At 40.7% G+C, this 20,357-nt stretch overlaps 1 protein-coding gene across 41 annotated transcripts in view; it reads left to right on the top strand.

The window, feature by feature from the left end:
- Positions 1-20,357, top strand: part of Ptprd (protein tyrosine phosphatase receptor type D) — a 2,211,569-nt gene that overhangs the window by 1,688,595 nt on the left and 502,617 nt on the right. Inside the window, exon 1 of one of the 41 annotated variants that reach the window (XM_029475750.1) lies at positions 9,183-9,350. The exons of the other annotated variants lie outside the window; for them this stretch is intronic. The gene's annotated coding sequence lies outside the window, so the exon portion shown is untranslated. Of the gene's footprint in view, positions 1-9,182; positions 9,351-20,357 lie in introns of those variants that run through there. 41 annotated transcript variants of the gene reach the window in all.

Genomic DNA, 20,357 nt, shown 5'->3' with positions numbered 1-20,357 from the left:
GTCCTCTACCCCTGCGTGGTGTATGACCATGGGCCCGAGAACGCTCTCGAATAAAAATCCTCTTGCAAGTTGCAGCAAGACCGTTTCTTGTGGGTGATTTTGGGGTGTCGCCTCTCCTGAGTCAGAACGTGGGAGAGTCCTCACGTTGTGGGTCTTTCAACTTGAATGTTCAGGAAGAATTGATCACAGAGAAACCAGAACAGCTTTCAGTGCTTGTTCTGATTTTTTTGTATCTTTCTAACCTTTACAACGGGCAAAACTGAACAGCTTGGTAATCTGAGACTCTTATAATGAAGTTTCCTTTGGAGTTGTTTTGGTGGGCAGGGCATAAGCACTGAGACAAAAATGAGAAATAATTCAAGAGTCCTTCTCTCTTCTTACCTCCATCTCTTTTAGGGAATATTTTGTTTGGAGCCTGGGACTCAGGAGAGCCCTCTCTGAGGTGTCTTCCCCTGGAGTCCTTTTGTGGGGGAAGCACATCTGTTCCCCATGGTGAGTTTCTGTGCTTTTCCAGGCCCCATGCTGTGGAGAGTCCCATGTTGGTTCTTCTCCAAGCTGAATTAAGACTAAGAAGCTGGCATGCCTAGGAATGTGCAGCTTGCTGGCTGCTTGCTTATCATGCATGAGATCCTGAGTCTCCAGCACCACAAACTGAAAGAAACTGTTAAGGCAGTCTGTTGCTCCTCACATTAGCTTTCACTCAGATTCCTTAAATTCCTCTGTTCTCTTCCCAGCCCAGTCTCCTGGCATGAGAACATTCAAGGTAGGATTAAACACAGTGGCTCTGCAAGAGATGATTAGGTTTCAATTGGCATAAATTCCCACTGACTCCATCCAGGTCATGTTTGTATTTATTGTATTTTAGTATTCTAGTAAATACGTGGATATAAACAAATCTAGCCATAGAAGAGTATTGTGTAAATGGGGTGTTCAATTTTTTTTAAACAAGTTTCAGTAGCTAAAGATTGTAAAGGAAGTTTATATTTGGGCAATAGAATCAGAAAGTCAAAGAATGCATAAGGTGAGAGGTTCCTTTAGGCATGGTGATGCATTTATTGTGTAACTGTTGGAAAAAGAAAATGCAGTTTCATGTAGACAGTACTAGAGGCTAAGGCATTGATAGTAAGGATTTGAAATTTAGAATGGGTTCAGGTACCATTCCACCTAAGGATATTGGATGGTTCTACAACACTTGTGAGGAGCTGAACCATTGAATTCCTCAGGGTAGTAGACTTGGGTAATCAAACTGGAATTTTATCTGAATTAATAGGACAGCATAATGGGAACTGGATTGGAGCACAACCAAGAAAATATTGAGAAAAGAAGAATATGCAAAAAAAAAACTGTCAGTATAATAACCCAGAAATGTGTAAAGACATTTGCAATGTAAAGATGGGTCATTGCTGGTGAGAAACAAATAGATAAAACATGACCTTAAGGGAAAACCAGCTAGATGACTTGCTAAGAATGGTGTTTGCCTTTGCACCCTTGTCTGGGCTTGTTTAGTGTTACTAGTTGTGGAGGTATGGCTAATGAGTTTTCAAAAAGAAATTTGACATGGTGATATATGATCAGATAAGAAATAATGTTTACAAATATAGTGAGGCATAGAAAACTATTTCTATCTAGTAGTGTACTCAGTTAAAAATTAAAAAGGCCAGTACCAGTTAGAGTTATGAAAGCTTTCCCCTACTCAACTGATAAATAATTCTGACATCTTAGAAGAAAATATAAAACTAAAATTACTCTCATCAAGGATTCTGTGGAACTATGAATCTATCCAGTTCTGTTCGGATTCTATTATTCCCTATGACAGTTCTGTACGTGCTAGGACTGGTGAAACTTAAATGACCGAACTAGGTAAAGTCACCTTTCAGGCTGAGGAAGGGGGGGATCATGAAGTGGCACCTCACCTGCCACAGTGCGATTTAAGCACATGTCATCACACTGATGCATGTGATATATATTTGTTTGAGATGTGCTTAAAGTCCAGGTGCTGATGGTGATATCAAGAATGTGGAAGATGTCAGGGCCTAACAGGATGCTCACACATATAGGAAAAAGTCATAAAGCTTGGGAAGAGAAATTAAAAGAAGACACAGGAGCTTAAGGACAGGGTGGATTCATTCTATTTAATTGGTGTGGCAAACTTTATAAGGAAGTAATATTTTACCTCAACTGGACTACTGACATTCAATTATTCTCATTTCCCCCTTTCCTATTTTCACCCTTCCTTGGCTCTCTCAAATATTTATGAAATCCTACAGTGCTTGCCATACTATACTAGATTTTTGGGTTCTGATCAGACAGGAATCTCTTCAAATAGTTGAGAAACTATGCCACCAATTTTGAACTTGAGCAAAATTATGTGATGTAACTGAAGTCTATAGCACTGTAGGAGATGTGAAAAACAAAGGGAGAAAACCAGAGCAGTTGGAAAATAGTGGTCTGATACCTTTAATAGCTGTTCTTCCATGCACGAGGATCACTAAGATCTGGAAACTGTGAGCCCCTGGCCCAGGATATGAGGAACTGTTTGTCTCTGATTATGTGTAAGCCACAAATTTCATATAGACACACTTCTTATGGCATGAAGATCAACTTATGGTATTTTGCTTAAGAGTGTCTGAAAGTCATTTTATGAAACCTTGAGAGAACAAACATTTAAAAATAATTTCAAGTCTCTGTTAGTCTTTTCTTCCTAAAAAATGAGAAAGCTGAACTTTATTGGTGACCTTGGTCGTTGGGTGTCTTATTTGCTTTGAAAGACAGCTGGGCTTTAGGTTTTATATTTTTTTTTCTGTTGAATCTTGACGTGCATTCTTTCATTAAGGAGATTCAGTTCCCTCCGAGTTGCTGATTGCCAGTCATTAGCAGCCTGCTGCATGTCACAGGCTTAAAGATAAGAGTCAGGCTGGTGCAAATGAAACTTAAGCAAGCACTGCCGTACTTTTCTGTCATTCTCTAAAGCAGCACAAATTTTGGCTGGCCATGGGGTCAATAATAAAATTACAGCACGCAGTTTAATTTCATTCCCGGGTCATGTGCCATGGGTTTGACATTCTTCAGATACTGGCATTGAGACTTCCATTTTTTCCCAAGATTCTCTCCGCAGGAACTGTCTGGGATTCTTTCTCATTGTGTGTCCTGTTCTTGTGCCAGTCAGCTAAAGACAGCCTGCACCATCAGCTTCATCAGTTTTGGCTTTCTGTAGAATGCCCTCCATTCAGTGATTAATTACTAGCTCTTCACCGACTTCTTAATCTTTGCTGTACTTTAAAATACTCCTTCCTTTGCATTATGGTAAGGCAAAGATACTAAATAGAATGTAAATACATGTTCGCTCTTACTATCTTCTCATTCATCCATCCATTAAAAGGTCTTTTTAAAAAAAAATGGGGCCAGCAAGATGAATTAGGGCACTGAATGCTAAGATTGACCAACTGATTATGAGCCCCCAAATCCACATAGTCGAAGGAAATAGCCAACTTCTGCCATCAAGTTGTCCTTTGACCTCAACATGTGGCCCAGTACACATGTGTCCCTTCCTGCAAATACACTAAGCAAATGTCTTTCAAACTATTAAACTGGGCCTGGAGAGACAGCTTAGTGGGTAAAGATCCCTCTACGACCCCCCCGGCCCCACCCCTGCCAAGCATGATGAGCTGAGGTCATTCCCAGGCTCCGCGTGTTGTCCTTTCATCTCTCTGTGTATTCTGTGGCATGTATTAATAATACACACAGAGGTACATGCTTGAAAGGGTGCACTCCCACATACGCATTTTAAAGTAAAAAACATATAAAATGTAAAGGATGGATTAAAATTATACAGAGTTAGAACATAAAAGAACAGTAGGCAATTTTATTTTTCAAGGAAAGCTTCAGCATCTTAAACCTGACGTGGTGAAAGTCTGCTTATGCCTTGCCTTAGTGACTGTGCACCCATACATGCAAGCCATAGTGCTAGTTTGAGTTTACCTCACTTTTATTTATGGTGAGTCCTGGTCTCACTATATTGTCCTGACTGGACTGGGACTTGCTATGAAGACCAGGTTGGCCTTATATTTCTAAAGATCCACTCGCCACTGCCTTTCCAGTGCTGGGACTAAAGGAGGACATCACTGTGACTCCAATAGTGGTATTTTAATAACCAATGTCTGTCATTTAAAGATGGGAGACCTTTGAGTATTTAAACTATATAGTATTAAAAAAACAAAATTGACACAATTTTTTCTGTTAATACTGAAAACCAGTACTTAGTGAATGCATTAATGGAACTTCTTGACAAATCACCTGTTAAATTTCAGCTGACAGCTTGTCATATGATAATTATAAATAATTGTAATATACGACTATCATAATGCATGCAACAAAAAACTAGGAAAGTAATTAGAGTATATCCTTTGTTTTTCCCCCCTTCACTTCTTGCTCACTTGAAAAAAAATGACCCAATGTTTCACTTGGGTTGGGATAATGCCAGTGGTTAATGGAATGCCCCACTCTACTAAGGAATTTAATGGGAATATCCATTTGTCACAGTTGCATGCTGTAATCTCCAGTAGCTGAGCCAATGGAAAATAGCATTGCAGCATAATGTCCTCTACACAGTACAGGTGAGGGTGAAATGTGGCGACTGAGCTGGCCAAGGAGAGACCTGATTTATTTATTTTTTAAATGATAGGATTTTTTTTTTTTTTAGTTGTTGCCTCAGGTTGGGAGGGGGAAGTGCATTTATGTCATATGCAGAGATTGTGAATGTTTGCACAGCACAGCTCAAAACTCCTACCTGCCTCCCGTGTACTGAAAGCCTACTGGCAAGCCAGGGCCCTTTCCATAGTAGATGAGAAAGGCCAGGGTCTCCTTCAACCATTTCTTGGTGCTGGATTTGAACTTTCAGAGCTGAGGAATTGGAATAAACCATGTATACTCATAGCACTGGTTGTAGAATCCACAGCACTGTTCAGGTGAGCTGCTGGCTCCATTTTTCTTTGCAGTGTAGGTAGAATTATAACCGCATTTCTGTGAATGCATTTTCTGTCTCCAGGTTAAGCCAAATAGTGTTTGGTGTAGGGTCTCACGTTTCTCCAGCTTTTCTTCATGCTGCGTCCATGTTTGGAGAGCAGAGCACATGCAGCCGAGAGCGGCTACATGAATTCAATCTAGGAATTTCTCTCTAGCATTTTAACTTGTAGTGGTGAATGTTTGAGGATTAAAACCATTCATTATTATTTCATTTCTGCTCTTAGCAACAAGTTAATAAAGAATGTTAGACACAGCCTAGCACCTGTAGGAATGGTCTGATATTAGCTTCAGTGCTTATGAAACTACACACATGCCATTCAGATCTATGCTGTGCTTTTCCATTCTAACTGGCTTTCATAAAGGAAAAAAAAACAAAACAAAATCATATACTCCTTTCAAGGAAAATATGATAAACAGCAATTTATTGCATCTTTTAGTTTATATTTTTTCATTATTACAGAAACAAAAGCAGTTTGGATTTGAAATGATATAGGTGCAAAATTCTAGCTTAGCTACTTGCAAGTTCTTGGAATGGCTACATTTTGTACCTCATCTAATCCTATTTCCTCACTTAAACCCTGAAACTAATAATATTCAGCTAGAAAGGCAAAGGTTTTAGTTGAAGATGAGGCCATGGCTTCTAGACTTAGCCCCATGATCACAGTAATTCTTTCTTACTTTTCTTTCATTGAAAAAAAAAACCTGTATGTAACCAGTATATTCATGGACCTCTCTAAAGGTCACTGTGTGCTTTTTGAAAACCAATGGAAGCTGGGTGCGGAACATAGTTCTAGAATCTCAGTACCAGGAAAGAGGAGGCAGGAGGATCAAGAGTTCAAGGTCAGTTTTGACTACAAGAGACTTTTTTTCTATGACACCCCACAAAATAACAGCCGCTGTTACTGTCAACATGATTATTTTAAATTTAACTTTGCCATGTTTCATAAATCTCACCATTACTTCTAGAAACAAAGTGCTTTGTATGGGGTTCAAAACAAACTTATAGTCACCCTACCTAGCTGAATTATGCACTCAGGGGAGTGTGTATCACAGCGAAACTCCAGCATGCTATTCTTCACAGAATGCCAGATCTGGAAGGAAATTAAGCAGGTGCAGCTCTATCTCCTCATTTTCTTTTGTGCAAATAGCTATCATTTCTAAACCGTGTACATATGTTGTTCAGCGATGACTTGGAAAAAACAGTTTACTTGACCCAGAACTTAAAGACGATTGTAGATATTTTAGCATCAGGGAAGGGGACAATGGCACCTGAATTTGCATTTTACCTCTGCCTTAGACACCTTGTGCAACCTTATAGTCTCAGGGACGAAGTTTCCTTGTCTGTAATGATGAAATGAGACTAGTAGGAAACCTACACACCTCTAATGTTCTTTGGTTAAAACATCCGGAAGACAAAGCCGTCCAGCTGCTTGCTGTATGAGATGCTGCAACATCAGCTGCTGAGTGCATTTGCTACCACTGTGGTCTTGTGTGTGTGCCTGGCCGGAATCTCACTCCCACTTCTACTTGCATTTGTCTGTTTCTTCTACCTTGCCTTCCTCAGCAGCAGCAGCCAGCATATGTCTAAGTTTCTTTTGTACAATAACAGCAGAGACTACATGCCACTCAGATAACCTATTTCATTTTTAGTGTATGTTTGGTCATAATAGGGACTCATCTAGGAACTTCTGGTACTGAGGAAGTTGGGCTTGCCATTTATTTGTACTGTGATCTATGTTGCTCATGTTGGCAACAGCCAGTATTGAATTCTGTAGCTAGCCTGACTTACTCCTAGTGGGAGAAGAGAGTACTTCTCAGACTGTGAACCCAGAGTAGTCAGGCTTCACTGCTATGCTCTTCTCAGCAAGGTCAGATGTGGAGGCAGAAGGTACCTTGCCTTTCCAGTACCCAGAGGAGGTATTTCCAACATCTGAAGGAGAGAAGTAGAGCCACTAGTTCACTAGGGAGGGAGGATGTGGCAATGAGAAAGACAATCTAGTTTATATTCTGGAGGAGAGTGATTTATCACTAAGCCCAGATTTCAAATTAACCCTGAAGGCAGGAGTAACAGCAGTTCATAGTCTCTGCTCAAGCTTTCAGTGTGTTCCATCCAAAACTTGGTTAAACATGGCTTGAAACTCACACAATAATGCACTTCTTTCTGGTTCTCACAGTAAGGCTAACCATTCAAAGAGGAGTAAAAGGAGTTAAAAAAAATAAGGAAGAGTTGGTCGGAGATGTTTCTTTACTCCCAACATGTTGAGAAACAGAACGACACCTCATAAGACCCGTTCCAAATGGTATGCCTTCTTTTTGCAGTGTTCAGTGGGCAGAGGAATACTGACTTCAGTATTCAGTAATTTCAAGTGCATGGCATGCAGAGGATTGAAGCAAAAATGCAGGCAGCTAGAGACCGTCAGGATGCTAGATACTGGACCACTAAGTTGCTTCTAAAGGGGTCTGCTTACCTTTGCTCCTTCCAAGACTGTTCGGAGTCTGCAGGAGTAAGTGCTGTTTGCATTGGCTGGCCTGAACACAGAATGAGCAGTGGAGGTGGCTTGAAGGCCCAGGCTTCACTTCACTTGACCTTTCTCATGGTGTTCCTAATGAATTTTGATGGGCCGGTTGCCAATGGAGGCTTCTAGCTGCTGACTTCCCCCACATGCTGGAGATCGTATGAGTAGGGAAGAAGGTTAAACACCACGTCTTTTGGCTAGCAATCCGCACCAGGCACCTTATCCACCCTGGTCCAACAACTGGTGCCTGTCTGGAGAGGTTTTTGTTGTCTTTCGCGAGAGCCAGATAGCAGTGCTTTGCTAACATAAGAGCAAGTAGCTGAAAGCACCCTAAGAGTTCTCACACCAAGATTTGGGTACTTCCCTTCCTTCCTTCCTCTCTGCCTTCAAAGTGAGGATCCTAAAAAAGTCCGAGAAGGAGGCTGCCAAGGTGAACTGGGATAGACACAACTCAGTCTCATCAATGAACGCCCCTTGTATTATTCAACTGCTTTGAATAGGGCGCGACCAGCCTTTCTTCCTCCTATGCTTCAGGAAGCAGAGCGGGAAGCTCCCGGGTGTGCATATGTGTGCACCGGGATGAGTTGAGTGAATCTGAGAGGGTCTTTTCTGGCTGGGTGGATGGATATTGGGGAGTGACGTCACCCCGCCCCCTCCCCTCCTCTTCTCTACACTCTCTCTTCTCTCTCTCTCTCTCTCTCTCTCTCTCTCTCTCTCTCTCTCTCTCTCTCTTTCCCTCGTGCTTGTGTGCGCGCGCACGCGCTGTGTTTTGTGTGTGTTGTGAGGTCTGTGTGTGTGTGTGTGTGTGTGTGTGTGTGTGTGTGTGTACACGCTCCTCCTCGCCCAGCTCTCTAGCCTGTCCCTCCTTACTCAAGCTCTGTAGCCCTCAGTGAGTCTGCGGTCCGGATTGAAGGTTCGCCAGCGGGCGCAGCGGACTGGCTCTCCACGCCCGGGACGCACCCACACTCACACTCGGGCGCAGACGGCACACACACACACAATCCCCAAGCGTTGGGCACAGCGATTCCGTGGGATCTCCAGCAGTTATGAGGATTTTAGAAATCACCCAGACAAGGAAACAAAGAGAGAAGCCTAGAAAATTACTTTCTTGAGCTCCTTCATTGCATTTCCCTAACCGAGCCACCTCGCCGAAAACTGTGACCGCCAGGTTCCCGCCAGGTTCAAGGTGTGGGTTGACCACTCAGTCCTGGCCCTGGCCGGTGCAATCGGGACCCCACTCCAGAGCTACGAGCACCCCTCGCTCGCTCCCCTCACCCCCGCGGGCCTCACTATCGGGTTATCTCGTTGGCGCTTCACTTTTGGGGGGAAGAAGACAAGAACCGGAGGGAGGCGCTGAGGGGGGCAGCCGAGTTGCTATTTGTGGCCAAAGAATCTGCTTTAAAAGCAGCAGCGGCGGCAGCAGCAGCAGGAAGGAGGAAACGGGAGAGGCGGAGGGAGGAGGCGAGACGCGGCCGGACCCCCCAGCAGCGCGCCGGAGCAGCCGCGCGCGAGGAGGAGGAGGAGGGCGCGGAGCAGCGTGGAGGAGCGGGAGGAGCGTGGAACAGCGGGAGGAGCGGGAGCGGCGGCTAGCGGCGGGCGCCAGGGCCGAGGACACGGCGCTGGCAAAGGGAGGCGGGGCGCTCGGAGGCACGGCCGGGACTCCCGTGGACTCGCCACTTGCGGCTGCCGCGCGGGCTGGGCGGCGGCGGCTGCGGGACTGAGCGGCCGCCCGGAGGCGGCGCGGCCTCGGAGGGCTGGAGCGCGGTGCTGGGAGCGGCGCGGGCGGCGGCTGCCCCGAGCCGACGTGAGCAGGTAAGCCGTCCGGGTTCTGGAGCCTGGGACCCCCGAGTGCCCGGAGCGACTCCGCTCCGGACCCTGATCAACCGGGGGTCGGCGATCTGCCCCGGGCGGCAGCGGTCGGTTCTGGAGGGCGATTTTGGATTCTCTGCTCTGAACTCGTGAGGAGAAGGAAAAATAGGAGACACTCGAGGGTCCGCGGCTGCCTGCGGGAGGGGATTGTTTGGAGCGCTTTCTGTGGCCCAGTCGAAGCTTTAGGTCTGCTGCGGGAATCTGGTGTACTCACACACACTCGCTCCAGGCGAAGGAAACGCATAATTTATTATGAAGAGTTGAAGTAGTAGGAAACAATTCAAAAAGAAAGCTCCCAACCAAAGATCCTTAGCTTTGCTACACGCTGATTGTAGGCTTTTCTATAGACATGTTAAAAACAACAACAAAAACTTGCCCTGGTTTTTCTCCGCGACGTTGATTTTATTTTAAACCTTTAACAAGTGAAGTCAGTTTTAGTTCCGCTTAGGTGTTTTTTTCCCCCCAGTAAGTATGAGCTTGGTTTTCATTAATCGTGTGTTTTAAATTACAAATAGTAGTGCCGTTCTTCAAAACCCGACTATCACAACCCACTTGTGTTGTTTCCAGTTCTCCTCCCAGTACTCTACTTGCTTAGCATCTCCTGTTGCCTGGGTTTCTTTGACTGGGTTATATCCCCCAGCCTCATCTACAATCTGCACCGTAAATACCCTGGAAAATTCCTGAGGGATCGCTGGCCCAGTATTTGCTCCTAAACTGTTTATCTTTTCTCTTTTACGTGCTCAGATCGTCAATGCTAGCGAATTAATAGGCAGCAGCTCACACATTTTGAGCCCTTTAGTAAGTAGTGACTGCTTAGTTCACAGATTTGAGGTTGTAATTAGCTACAAATGCAGACTTTGGTGTATTCTTTTTGCCGGTCTGTAGCACAACTACTGTGACTCCCTTCAACCAGAGGTACTTCTGATGGTGTGCCTATTTCTCTGTCTCAGAGTGCACACACTAAGGTCTCAACTTGATGCAAATCCAGGATGATAAACCCAAACTCAAAACATTCTGATATAAACGAATCTTTAAATGATCCCAACTGTGAAAGCACTGTTGATGTTCATGGAAAAGCTTAGTAGACATTATCCTACTTTGAACAGATCTCCTTTATGGCCCCACAGATATTGTACCAAAGAGGAAGCACATTTTCTATGCTCTGTATCCGAATTCTTGAAACAGATCTCCTAAATGGACAATAAAATTTTCCCTACCTCCTGCCTCCCATAATTATGTACTGTACTGTCCTTTTCAATGGAGCTAGCAATTCTGTGACAGATTTTTTTAAATTCACCCGCATGTTATCAGCTATTATTGTACTTTCAAAGTGTGAAATTGACAAGCTGGTCAGTTTCATGAATTCAGCTGTCAGATTGTGTCCAGTTAAAAATTGCTAAAAGCTGTAAATGTGCCTGCCTGGAATTTTCTTTTGTGAAGGAAAGACACAAGGGGATGGAGAATTAAAGGGTGTTATTAATTGTAAATATTTTAAAATAGGTACTGTTATGGGAAACACATTGAAATTCGTACAACCATAAACATGTCATTTCGATATGCCTATCTAATTTAAAATAATGAGCACTTAATAGAAAACCCTTAGTAATGGTGATACAATAGAAATGGGATTCAAATAGGAAAAGTGGCCCTCAGATGTATTTTAAGGCAGCTGTCTGAGATAATACTTTCTGATGACATGTAAAGAGGCAGATGTGTCAACTGTCCTTTTGTGGCAGTTATATGGCAAAAATTCTTGGCCAGTGAAGTTGAACAATTAATGAAAGTAACTAAATGCATATATGTATATATATACATACATATATATATGTATATATATATAAGTATGTTATGTAATCATAGATACAAAACTGCTTAAAATACTGCATGCCATTATTTGACAAGCTTTTTAAGATAGACACTCATTTAAAACCAAAATACCCCAAAGTCTAGAACTAAAAATTGGATTCCCCTCAACTGCTGCTATTTGCTAAGCCACTAGGGGCCTGTATAACTGTTCTTATATTCAGGAGACACCCTGCTATGGCTTACACAAACCCTTCCTAGAAGACATTTAAGAAAAATTCAAGTAGTCAGTTCTGTAAGTTTTTTTCTTTTTCCTTTTGAAAATCCCCAACCCATGCTCTGACATTAGCTGTGAAGGCTGATTAAAGGATATTTCAAGAATTTTATTTAGGTAATCTATGGTACTCTGGTATTAGGGTGATTTTTCATATAGACTTTGAAACAAAAAAACCATTACTTATGCAGATTCTTATACAATGCCTGTTTCTTAGTTTATGGTAAAATAAAACAAGAAAAGAAAACATAAATAACTTTTCCTAATTGGTCTGATAAGGATATTGCTTACACAAGGCAGGTTTAGAAGACAAACAAGCAGAGTTACTTTAAAGGAAGTATACACATAGATTAACAGTGTGATTGGAATGCTTTTAAAAGTGCTGTATAAGTTTGTGAGGAAGGAGACGCTGAAGTTCTAAGTGGAGTTCACTGAGCACTTGAGTGACATGGACTGAGGATGCTGTATACATTTTTAGTGTCAGGTTCAAAAATTTGAAATCGATCAGCTATGCCAATCCTGATGACATTAGACAGTAATGTCAAGTCTACTTACACTGATCTTTTTGTTGATACTCAGTTTTTCAAATTGAAAGGGGTGGTTCTTTATAGAATACACTGTAAATATTTCCATATTGGATTCCTTCAGACTTACATGTTCTATCATGGCACTGAACGACTCTGTATTTTAGAGGATAAATGTGGAATTATCAACACTGTCTTATATGAAAAATGCCACCCTATGGAATATCGATTCTTTAAGGTTTTTTTTTTTTTTAATTAAAGCATCCCTTGCTAATTTCAGCATGTATTTGTAGGTAGTCTAAAGTTGTAGCTTTCTTGTGTCCTGAGAACATTAGACTTATTAAAGGCAACTTTGACATCTTTGAAATCTTTGACATCTATACAAATGGCCCTTAGTTCTTGTCCCCAAAAGTTTCTTTGAAAGAACTTTATCTATTATGTAGAATACTTAAGAGGGTGACTACAAAACACACTTGCAGTTACTAATCCAGATACTAAAGTACTAAGTATAAAGATAATAATGCCCAGTTTTCCAGTGTGTATTTGATAAGTCCCATTTTTATAAAAAAGACAGTCATTTTTAATTGAGAAGGTCAATATGAGTAAGCGAGATTGTGTTAAACCAGATTTATTGGTAATCTCTTACTCCCTCGTGGATTTATTTATTCTTTCTTGTTTAATCCATGTACTGTTCAGAACGTCCCTAAGGAAAGGTGTTTAATTGTGGTGGCACAAAGGTAGTTTGTGGCCTCAAGCAAAATCAGTGCTTTAAAACCTTCTGTTTTATATTATCACTAATTTGCCAAAGAGGACCAAGGAGAGGCGTTATTCTTTGTAGACTATGAGACTGGGGATGGCTGTGTAATAATACTTCACTGAAGCAGTTTGGTAATGTGGAATGAGATTACTTAGATAGTATTTGCCAATGACTTTTGTTGAAGAGGCGTCACGTGCCTCTAAGTGTCTGTGGGTTTTGTATTACAGTAACATTTCTACCGAAGGATGGGTTTGCTTGGGATATCCCCTATGGATAATCTCATTTGCTTCTAATCAGGAGTTGGTAATGCTTATGAAAATGCCATCCTTGGTTTGAGTATATTTCAACAAGGAAAGTGTCGAAATTTCCCTTCTAGTTTTTAAAAAAGGAGAAATATATTTAAGTTTTTCACAGTTAAGCTCTAAGGAAAGACAGCTAAAAGAATACATGGCTTGCGTTCACTGATTGCTCATCTCATAAAATTATAGCATCCAGTGTAAAAATTGAGAGGGTTTTTTTTTCATGTTGTAAGTCTTGGCAAGGTCAAAGAGCAAATGCTCATATTTTGTAGCAGTCTCTGACTTAATGAAACCTAAATATTAATGCCATGATAAAATGGTGAGTTTGGAGCACACAAGGCAGCTTTCTGACCAGGCACATACCATGAAATTTCCTTAAACTGTTAGCCCCTTGTTTCCTGATTAACAAATCACGGATGTTTTTATGCAGCTAGCTGATTTCATTTCTTTCCATTAATATTTTATTAATGAAAGTATTTTTAAGACTTGGGCATTAAAACTTGACATTAAAGTAACTTAAAATTCTGTTCATTCATATTGCCACCCCTCTCAAAGCAACTCGAGAAAAATGGCCCGAGATGATGCTTGCAGAGTCTTCTCTCTCAAGATAATTCAGTGGCCAATCTGAATTAGTTCTGTTTGATGCTGATATAATCAATCAGTCTATATCAATATTTTTTGAAGGAATGCCTTTCATGGCTCTTTAACCATGATCTTCTGTTCCCTAAGTCAAATTTCTGTATGTTACAGGCAATATATTGACAAAAATCATTTGGAAAGCAAAAGCAGCTTTTTCTGTCTGTAAGGGCTAGGTCATGGATACAGGCAGATCAGCCGACAGTAATGGACCAACCACTTAGGTGATCCTCTCCCCCAACCTGAAAGGTGCGATCCGCTTTCCACTACCAATGGCTGTGTGGCACTGACGACAGAGTGTAAAGAACCGAGTCCCATAGCAGAGCACCATTTGAGCCTAGGCTTTGTCATAGTGCTTTGCTTTGCGCTCACTGACCAGAAAGACTGCCTCTTTGCTGAGGGTTGACCTTCAGATAACAGTGTCAGGAGATTCATAGCCCTCTCACGTTGCTGTTTACTGGCTTTAACATTCATAAATCCATCAGCTTCTTGAAATTAATTGAATTTACAAAATCTTAATTGTCTTTAAAGAGCAACAAAGAAAGCCAACCTTTGAGCTAATGTAGCAGTAGCTAATGAAAGAAATTGAGGTTGAGGAATTGAGTGTATGTTTTAAAAAGTTTCTTGGATCTGTTTAGAGATTTGTGGAAATTGTATTTTAAAATAAATAGAATGATCAACTGTAAGCATTAGATAGCAAGGTACCAGAGACTCCTATGTAATGTCAACTCACTCTATTTTAATCTATCATCCATTTATCTATCTATCTATTTATCTATCTATCTATCTATCTATCTATCTATCTATCTATCTATCTATCTACATCTATATCTATTTATTTTTTCTCCAGCCTTCGAAAAGATGGATAGCAATAGATTTGCTCTAAGGAAAACTCAGGCTCTCAGTCCTATCACATTCTGCCTGGGGAGGGAGGCAACATTTGAGAGTCTCAGTTTCACCATCTCTAAGGTGGAGAGAATAACCATCCAAACGATGACAATCCAGCTAACTGTGTAATAAGAAATTCTTACTTTTTAAGGTTAAAAAAAGACCTATGTAAGCTCTATATGTGTTAGCCATGTGATAAGTATGCTTCATGCTAGGCTCATGTTTTATAGTAAATAGCTATCTGGATCATTATCGGTTTGCTCTAAATTGTTGACTGATTTAAAACTCAGATTTGTTGGATGTAGGTGTCTATATCCTTCCCTCCTCCTCTGCTTTCTGGTGTATATTTGTTGTAATCACTGCAGATCCTAGAACAATCTTTCTTGCCCAGCGTGTTCATTGCAGTCTGTGCATATTAGCATGCCTCAGTACACCACTATCTCAGAAAAGCTTTCAAACTAAAAGCTAGAAATGACTTTGCCTAGAATGTACTGGGAGCATTTCCTTTAAAAGTCAAGAATGAATTAATAGATTCCCAAGGATAGCTGTTGATGTGGAACTGCAGTTTGGGGAAAGAAATGCTTAGAAACGCAGTTAATTAAAATACTAAACCAAAATAAGTGCTTTGAAAAAAAGTGCACTGCATCTTAGAAAGCTGCTCAGCCCTTGCCCAGTGCAGCTGTCTTTTCCTCAAAGATCCAGTTTCAAGAGCAGTGATGGATGGTGGTGCCTGTAGCCAGTTGTGGGGTTTGCTCTGAGGTCAAATGTGTTGATGGAAGATAGGAATTTACTTACTGCATTCTGTCTTTCCCTAAGACCCACCAGCACAGTTCCACAGGAAGAAATGAGACTAGCCACATCAAATACAGACACAGTGTCCTATTATAGGTCAAAAGACATTTGTTTATTGTTTATCATAAGATTATTTTCCATCCTTCCCAGTGTTCACTCCAACGAATGGCACTAATCATTTCTTTTTTCACACAGAGGCCCTCAACTCCCTGGGAAACATATTTCCATGTTGTATTTTAATTGACATATTCTTAAAGGTTTTTAAAGGGGGGAACATTACCAATTCATACTTCTCTGGTTGAAATGGTTCAGTCTGATTCTTCAGATCTGCTTTTATACCTTAGTCTAATCTTTCTCATGATTTTTTGACTAGCAGGGAATAATCACCTAGAAATACCTTAAACACTCCAAATCTACTTACTGTTCATGTAATCATTTTTATTTATTTTTCCTTGGAGGATTATAGTAGTTCCCTACAAGAAAAAAAATGTTGAAAACAACTTCTATTGGAGGCTCCCACGGATGGGTACTGCTCTGAGCTCTTTCCTTGATTCTTGCTTTCTTCTCTTCATGGATTCTCCTTTCCTATGATGTTTAGGCCTCCTAGCTTCCATCTCTATTATAAACTCTTTGAATATTGATTAATCCTTTCAGATTCTCCTCTGCTGTCTCCTGGGATATTCCTGTCAAGTTAGCATAGAACCAACAGTTTCTGCATAGATTACCCTGAAAGTAGATTTCATAGCACTCGTCAAGTACCTATCCTAAATTTCTATCAGCTGGACAGATCGTTGTCAATAAAAGGCTTTCCTGAATCACGAGCTCTGAATAATAAACTCTAAATAATATCTCCCATACAGTATTTGTAGTCATTTTCCTTCACACCACACCTCATCTGATTTAGCCCTCCGGAAGGAAATTTGGTGTCATCCTTTGCACCTATCTTCTTCCCTTCTTGTTATCCAGTTCTGTAGTTCTATTCCTGGATTTTCTTTATTGTATGGCTTCCTTTCCCTTTCTGACTTTACCATGTGCTTGGATGTTCTGCAGCCCATAAATAGCTTTCCATGTTGTCTTAGTGTTTTCTCTCTCTTCTTTTCTGAAATGTGGCCTTTTCTTTTCCCCTTCTCTATACAATCAAGTGCAAACTCCCCATCAACAGCTGACACAGTCCTCTGCAGGCTGACTGTAATTTGCATGTTCTGCCTGCTTTCTCACTCAGAACCCCAAGGTGACCTGTTTTTGAGCAAGAGCAGATCCTGAACTATCCTGGGGGTGTCTGCTGTGGGATTTTCTGCTTCCGATATGATTCGAAGAATCCCTCTTTCCTCTATGTCTGTTGTATCAATTTGTGACCAATGAAGTCTTTCTAAGTGTTGTCTAACCAACTAATGCCCAACTCACTTACTCTGTCTTTTTCTTTGGATTAAATGGAACTAAGGATTTGAATTTGAGTTGTATTTAATTTAAATCATGAATGTAAAGAATAAATTCATCATAAGCCAAAGGTGCTCAACCTCTAGGTTGCAACCCCCATAAAGGTCCCATATCAGATTACCATGTATATTGGATATTTACATGAGCATTCATTATAGTAGCAGAATTACAGTGATTAAATCATTTTATAATAGGGAGGGGCACCACAACATGAGGAACTGTATTAAACGGTCACAGAGTTAGGGAGTTTGAGAACCACTATAAATATATGCCTATGATGATAAGCTGGAGGTATAGGAGATTTAGCTTAGTGGCAGCCTAAGTTATGAGGATGCCCTAGGCTGAGTCCCTTGAAAAAACTTGGAACTCTTGAGATAGGCAGAATTCAGCATTCCTCTTTGGAGAAAATTTCCATTAGTATTGTTGATATTGATCACCAATGATAGTGATCACCGTGTTTTCATGGTCATGTTAGTGGTAGTTGATAAAATGTACTGAGTACTTACTGTGGTGCTAGACATTCTGTTTGGTTCCTTCCTTTCAGTATTACATTTAATCCCTAAACTAATATTATGTATATTAAATGCTAATTAATTAGTTACATTTCTATGTTACAGTTTCAGAGGAAGAAAAACTGTTTAGGAATGAGTTCAAGATTTAGAGCTCAAGGTATTATGGGTGGATCTGAGAGCCAGAATTATGTCAGGCAGTGTTAGCAACTAAACTATCTATTTCACACTTAAGCCCCTCTTTCTTGTATACAAACAAAACAAAACAAAACAAAACAAAACAAAAAAGTTAAAAAACATATCTCACACATGGCAAGCAAGTTCAGCTTCTTTGGCACATATTTATGAAAAATATAAGCATATGTAGAGTTTCTGTGCCCATTCTGAAGAGTCTCTTCCTTATTCAACTGAGAAACACTCTTCCCTCCAGGGGTTTGGGCAGTTGACCTTTGGCTGTTGTTGCTTTCCAGCTCTGCTATGTGGGCTTTCCAAGGCAGTGATGAGCTCTGGACTCAGTCCTGGATATGGTTAGGTGAAGGATCTGTACCAAAAGTGATTTTAAAGTAATAAAACCTGGCACTTTCATACTACCCACTAGGAATCAAAAGCATTTTTATAAAGTGAAGTATAAATCAAGCAGGAATCTCCAAAGAGCAGCCTCCCATCAAAGAGGTGGAGCTCTGCCAAGGGGGTGGCGCATACCTGCTCTGCTTGCTGGCAGCCAGCCTACTGCATGTTTATCTGGGAACTTTTGTCCGTTAGAATGGCTTCTAAAATATTTGCATTTACTGCTCTCTTGATAATTTTATTATCAATAACAGATGGGCAAGTTGATTTTTTTTTTCTCCATTTAACCTATTTTATAGGAGCTTATTTGGGACTGTTTTGGGGTAGGGAGTGGAATAATGTTTCAGATAACTATTTATGACTAATTATGGTTTTCTAAAGAATAAAATTCAGGATGTTATATTTGTTTGATGATTTGGAAAATGATTTGTTTTCTTGACAGCAGGGCACCCTGAAGTTTTAAATCAGACATGGTACATAAAGTCACATGGAGAATGCTTTTCTTCTTTTATGAGCTTTTTTGTGTCTTAACATTTAAGTCCTTTGGGTCCAGGTTTCCAAAATGTTTCTTGCAATGCAAACACTGGGTTATTTAGCCACACACTTTTCTATAAATTAATCTATTAACCATAACCTCTAGGAAGGATCGGGCAGCACTATTTTCTTTGTGCTGAAAATGTATCTACATTTTGGTTCATAATAAATGTCTTTACATAAAAATACTTAAAAAATACTTAAAATTGAGAGTAGCAAATTTAATAAATCTCATATGCGTGCTTAGTTACTACTTTTAAGCAATGGTGGCCTAAATATATGTGAATATGACTTTGTTTTCTAGGTGCAACCTGAAATTGATGAATTTTTTTAAACAAACACATAAAAAAAGTTTAGAAGAAAAATTGAATTTAGCATTTGATTTTAAAGTCCATAATTTAGACTATTTTCTCTTGAGTTTTCTCTGTTTATCTTGGTGGTACTAGAATAAGTACTTGCCTCTTTCTAGCCTTCTTCTGTCTGCACAGTCCAGCATCCTGTGTTTGCTTGAACTGCAGCTTCCTATGTACCTTTGTCTGCTTTTGCTTTTCGGTTCTGTAGTCAGCTTGACCTTTAACAAACCCCAAGAAAATGCTTGTATTGATATTCAGAAACTATCACCTTGTGTGGGTTACATGTGCTGAGAGGTTTTTTCCCCCACAGTTATACAGCACCTTTGTTGTTGTTTGAGACAGGCTCTCCTGTATCCCAGGCTGGTTTTTAACTGGCTCAGCAGCTCAGGATGGCGTTGACCTCTTGAGCCTCTCGCCTGTACCTCCTGAGTGCCAGAATTACAAGGAAGTGTCACTACACTTAATTTTTGTAGTTAATACATGATGCTTAAAAATAATTCTTACAATGAAAGTATGCAATCCCTGATTTCAAGCAACAGTTGTCTAAGCTGATTTGGATTGAACTTTCATTATTATTTAGAACATACTTGAATTTGGCTCCTGTTACCCCTGTTTGCAAACCTTGAAAAAATACTTAAACAAAGCCACCTGATTCTTGGTGTCCTTTCAAACCCTTTTCTCTTGCTCCCTTACCATCCACAGTCATTTCCTCTTTCCCCTTACTCACCTCGAAAGACACATATTATAGCTTTGCCAAAGTCTTTGCAGTTCCCAGTGTCCCTTTGGGACTCTTCTATAATCTTGAACAGTCTCTGTTCCCACTTGAATGCTCTCTCATTCATTTTCCAAGGCATACAGAAAAATCAGAGATGAGTTAGTTCACGGTCCAAATCTTACATGTTTAGGGTCTCCAGTTTATGAGCATATTGTTGATTCCTTTGCAGTATTTAATTTATTTTGTTTGAAAAGGTTCCACTTACCTTGTTGGTTACTAAACCACGACAAAGCCAAATCTGAGTAGACTGTGTGTATCCAGTCATATGCCACCAGACAAGACAAATCTGCCTTTACATCTGGCTGTGGTAAGAATTCCCAGATGCACTTAATTCTGACACATGGTCATTATTGAACCAAAAGCCATCCCTTGGCATGGTTATAGCTCTTATTTGTTTTCATTTTAAGGGGCTTCATCCAGGCTGCCAAATATACAACAGGTGCCTTGGTTTTATACTTGCCAATCTGTTGTTATTCAAATGACCGTCCTAACAGAGACTAATGGCATCTAATAAAATGATCTCAGTTCTGGCAAGCCAGGATTCCAAGAGCAAGAGCAGTAGGAACTGCATAGGCCTCACACATAGGCCCCTTATTTATCTTAAACCACAGACATTTTCTCAAGCTTGGTGTTTCTTGAACACTAGGATTTGTAGCATCCAGTCTTATTTGAGATGGACTGGCTGGATGGTATGGCAAACAGGCTAGATGCTCCAGCTTATTAGTGAATGGCCATGTCATGGCTGTAAGGCAGAGCCAGACAGTCTGTTCATGCCAAACAGCTGGCATGTGAGATGGCTTGT

This window comes from Mus caroli, chromosome 4 (genome assembly GCF_900094665.2).
Source record: "Mus caroli chromosome 4, CAROLI_EIJ_v1.1, whole genome shotgun sequence".
Classification (NCBI taxonomy): Eukaryota; Metazoa; Chordata; class Mammalia; order Rodentia; family Muridae; genus Mus; species Mus caroli.
This window is presented reverse-complemented; position numbering and strand designations above follow the sequence as displayed.